The sequence below is a fragment of the Daucus carota genome, chromosome 9, assembly GCF_001625215.2.
Source record: "Daucus carota subsp. sativus chromosome 9, DH1 v3.0, whole genome shotgun sequence".
NCBI lineage: Eukaryota > Viridiplantae > Streptophyta > Magnoliopsida > Apiales > Apiaceae > Daucus > Daucus carota.
The window spans coordinates 28119829-28124951 of record NC_030389.2 but is presented as its reverse complement, the minus strand read 5'-3'; the positions used below and the strand labels follow the sequence as shown (position 1 = coordinate 28124951).

The following is a 5123-nucleotide window of genomic DNA, read 5'->3' as shown; positions in this document are numbered from 1 at the left end:
TAATCATGACTTAGAACTTATAGTAATGGTTCATTTTTTGATTATGATTCTTTTATAGAACTAAATACTAATGTTAATTTGATTCAATAGTAGGACCATGTATTTTATGTTTATTGTGAAATACTGTTAGGATTAAACAAAAATGATAATGTTAAATTTGATTCTATAAGAGAATCATGTTTGATGAGTAAAGTGACAGATATGTAAAATCCTGACACAATCATGATATGGAATTTTTATTGATGTTTCTAAATGTAAAATCCTGACAGATATGAAATACTGTCGGATCAAAATACTGATGATGTTATTTTGATTCTACAAAAGAATCATGTTTAATGAGTAAAGTTAATGTGTTTAATTTTAATTTACTTATGATGCTAAAAGTGAATTACTGACAGCTGTGAAGCACTATCAGGATCCAAATACTGATGATGTTAATTTGATTCTACAAGAGAATCATGTTTCTTGAATATACTGAATATGTTAAAATTCAATTTTACTTGTGATGCTAAATGTGAATTACTTACAACAGTGAAATACTATCAGGATTGGAAATACTGACAGGAACCGGATGAACAACAAACGACAGGTTAGGGTTTAGGGGTGAGGGTTTAGGGCCTTTAGGCAAAAAAAAAAAAATTCTAACCTGTAGCTAAAGATACTATGGAATTAATCACTTACAAATACACAAAACAAAAGGCAATGGTTCACATGAAAAAATAAGCTAGAACCTTAACAATCAGTTTCTTTACAAACCAATATCAAAGTCCCCACCAACAAACAAACCCAAGCTTTAAGCACATAACTTAAGGCCTTATCATGAACCAAGTTCTCAGCTCTATGAACCAACATGAATCTCCAGGAAATCAATATCAAAGCCAACCAAATAGAAATCCTGACAGCATGACCAGATATAAAGCAACATGGTCTCTAGCTGCCCCTCTCTCCGGAATAAACGGCGACAAAAGAAGAGTATTGTACAACATTAAATCAGGAACTTCTATGTCTTGTCCACATGCCACCGCTGTAGCTGCCTATATCAAATCCTTTTTCCCTTCTTGGTCTCCTGCTGCAAAAATCTGCTCTCATGACCACTGGTAAGATATACATCTGAAATCTTACAATATACATTAATTTGAATTCTTGATCAAATCCAACTAACTAATATATTGTGAACTATAACTGGTAATATACTTATGTCCATCCCCCAGAACAAACAGAAAATAGAAAATACTCTTACCTTCCTAGGAGTTGGCAACACCTCTGATGTTTTTCACAACCAATTGGTGCAGATCCTCTCCTGACCAAATGGAGTAAATGCATATATTTACGAGCATACAAATACCAGTTCCGACCGAGATTAATAAGATCTTAAAAACGCTCTTTTAACAAAATGTGACATCCGGATACCAGGACAATACAATACGTCAACAAGAAACAACGGAATCCATATTCATAGCTGCAAAAACAACTTTCATGGGATTTGATCGACCCATTTTAAAGGGCTCCCCTGGTGCAAGTGATGCAGCTGAGAAGTCCTAAGTCCTTTGCTATGCTGCCATTTAGCTCATTACAGAATATTACTTTTAAAACAAAAATAAGCATTAACTAACTCAGACAAAACTAATTTCACACAACTACATCAATGCTTCTACTCTAGAACAAGAATTTTATAAAATATGGTTCGAACCCTAAACTATTAAACAACACACATAAAAATCAAATTAATTAGCTTATTTGTATATAGAATCAGAACTATGAAATTAATTCAATCTTATAAACACATATGCATTATATTTCTAACACATATATGCTTCTACTATAGACCAAAACTCATATGATCAGTAACAGAGATTGATTATAGAACCAAATATATATATAAGATTCTACTATACAACCACTACTCTACATTATTTGATTCTATTACAGAACACATTATTTTCATATACAAAAACAGTCATAAAATAAACAATACAAATGTGATTCTATTCTAGAACCACAATTTTACTCAAATATTACCAATAAATATATGCTTCTACTCACCGCAAGGACTTCACATGATTTGGTTCTATTCTAGAACCTTAATTTCTTTTGCAGAAATAGTCATTAATTAATAATAAAAACTTATTCTACTCTAAAATCACAATTTTAAACAAGAATTAACAACAAACATATGCTTCTACTCATGACCACTACAAAAGAACTTGACACTGTCTATAAAGGCTACTTTACTTGAATCGAAAAGTTAATCGAAGATAGCTACAGTAGGAGTTCACATATTTAAGCTACAAGAAGTCACGAATTTCGGTCTACTCAATGTATTAAGCTAGTATGTTTACTTTTGAACTATACTATAAATTAGAATAAGTTAGTGTGGCAACAGAAAAACATCCCGCAGGTTCTAGTCCATAAGACAACTCGAGAGGTATCTGAAAGTTCAGGCTTTCCACCTGTGTAATTGAACTTATTACGCACAGAAAGACGCAACACAACATAGAGAAAGCCTTTAGATCCTATAAAAATTATCTTCACGAGCCGACCAACAAACATTAGGGGTACCCCTTCACCTACAAGTATCCCATGATCCAAACCTTTGATCACCTAGTCACAAAAATATAAAAAAGCAATTATAAACAATGTACAGCTGAAAATTATCTAAACTCGTTCAAAATTGTTATGTATCTTTGCAGTTACTGTAGTATTCTTTGATAGTCCACAAAAGGTTGTCTGTGACACTTCAAGAGTGGTTTGTAAAAAGTTTTCAACTATTTTGCGATATTACACTAAGAATGGTGTGATGTCCATGACACTGGAAGTGATTACTATTGTTTATTCAATCCTAGACTTTATGCACTTCAAAAACACAAAACTCTGTATGCAGACTCTCAACTCAAAAACCCATGTTATTCTTTGCAAGAAAAATACTTGGCACTTAGCCAATGAAAAGCCAAATATGTTGCTTCCGTTAGCATTTTACAACACGTACATGAGCATGATGAGCATGTGATAGTAATTTTAGTTTCCACCTTTCAGGTGGTGATTCATGGTTTAGTACTACTGCTACATCGACTGCTGATGTGGACAGAGTCGGGGTGTTAAGAAGTTAATGCTAGTAACCTTAAGAAAGAGCTCAGTGGCTTCCCACTGCTTGACCTGTGATAGTAGAAGCAAAACTTACTATTAAGGCCAAAATTACAAATTTCTCTTAAAAACAGATTAGATAAATGTTTTGATCAAGATGTTGGGAGTTCAACAATATGCGAGAAAATATATGTGTTTTCACTCTTTTTTTTTGTTATTTTTCAGATTTAGGCCTCCTTTGTTTTCTACCTGCAATATATAGGCCTGTATTCCAATATAGAATAATATGAGTTACTATGTAATTTTAATATAACATTTTAGTACTAGTTGCACAAATCTAATAAACAGGTCTACGGTAAATTTTTATAGAACCTTAAATAGTTCTTCTATACTAATAACTAATACAATAAATCTAATAATGAGATTTTGATTCTATTATAGGACCTTAAATCCATACAAATATATAGTCCTTTAATTAACTAAAACATATATGCTTCTACTACTCTAGCATCACAAATTTTATATTTGTTTCTATTAAAGAACCCTAGATTAATAAAAGAAATTAGACATTATATTACTAACACATATATGATTTGACTATAGAATCAAATTTGAACTTGAAAATATTAAAAATATTCTAATAAAGAATCAAAACTAAACAAATTACTAGTTTACAGGAATCACTAAATATTCTATCACAGAACCAGAATCCAAGGAATTAGTAACAGAGATTGATTGCAAAACCAAATGTATATATAAGATTCTACTATACAGCCACTATCCCATATTATTTGGTTCTATTATAGAACATTATTTTTAAATTCAAAAACAGTCATGAAATAGACAATACAAATGTGATTCTATTCTAGAACCACAATTTTACACAAAAGTTAACAACAAATATATGCTTCTATTACCAATCAGGACTTCACATGATTTGGTTCTATTATAGAACCTTGATTTCATATACAGAATTAGTCATTAAATAAACAATAAAAAATTATTCTACTCTAAAACCACAATTTTACACATGAATAAACAACAAACATGTGCTTCCACTCAAAGCCACTACTTCACATCATTTGGTTCTGTTACAGAATCTTAAATCACTAATCAGCACACATAGATTTAACAGTTATTGTTATTTTATGAGTATAATCAAATACAAGAACACATGGATGTGGAATTAGATATAACACACAAATAAATCAAATCACGAGTCAAAAGTGGAGAATAACCTATGTAATACACGCAAATCAGAAGTTTAAATCTCAGATTCGATACTCTAATGCTCGATTACTGATCTCCGCTTTGATTCTTCAAGCTTTCTCTCTAATCTCCGCTGTGATTCTCTGGACACTCTCTCTCATCTCCACAGATTGTATGTGCTCTCTCTCTTTGAGAATAGTTTTTTCCCCCGGTGTGTCTATCGTGTGTGTATATTTTTTTCTATTCGTAATAAAATCCCCAGCCGTTAGATTATATTGTTGTAATTAATGGTTGGATCAGAGGTCTCCATGATTCTCCACATAAGAAGGGTCTCCATAGAGTGAGACTCATATATATATATATGGCTACTCTAGTCATAACTTTAAGTGATGAGAACTCTGGGCTTAAAATGAGGACCCAAATCAGGCCCATTAACATAAACATGGTAAATGTCCTTTAGAGAAAAGGCAGCATCCAAAATTTGCAATTGATTCTAACTGTAACCATAAACCCTTACCCACTCAAACTCTCTCTAGCAAATCACTCCCAAACAACAAAAATCTCTCAAAACGCTGCTCAATTCCGGTGTTTTGGTGTAGAAACACTGTAATTTCTTCTTACATGTATTCGTCGACATTGTTCCTTCCACTACTCTAACGATTCCCTTTGAAATTTGAGTAGTTATGTAAATCAATTCATCTTGACGAATCACAGATTTTAGACTCTTTGTTTTTTGCAGATTTCGTGCTTAGACAAACAAACAAATCTCGAGCACTAAAAAAATCGGTATGTGAGTCGTATATATAGTATAGATGTATTTTTTTTGTTAGTGT

General features: G+C 32.0%; 1 long non-coding RNA gene across 3 annotated transcripts; it reads right to left on the bottom strand.

The window, feature by feature from the left end:
• Window positions 1-647: 647 nt before the first annotated feature.
• LOC135149162 (uncharacterized) lies at window positions 648-2434 on the bottom strand. Of its 3 annotated transcripts, none has more exons than XR_010287331.1 (2): window positions 1241-2434; window positions 648-1110 (listed from the first exon to the last, which is right to left on the bottom strand). It is a non-coding gene; the product is annotated as an uncharacterized LOC135149162 (long non-coding RNA). The 3 variants fall into 3 exon arrangements; XR_010287330.1 differs by having other exon boundaries at window positions 648-1094; XR_010287329.1 differs by having other exon boundaries at window positions 648-1079.
• Window positions 2435-5123: the final 2689 nt, after the last annotated feature.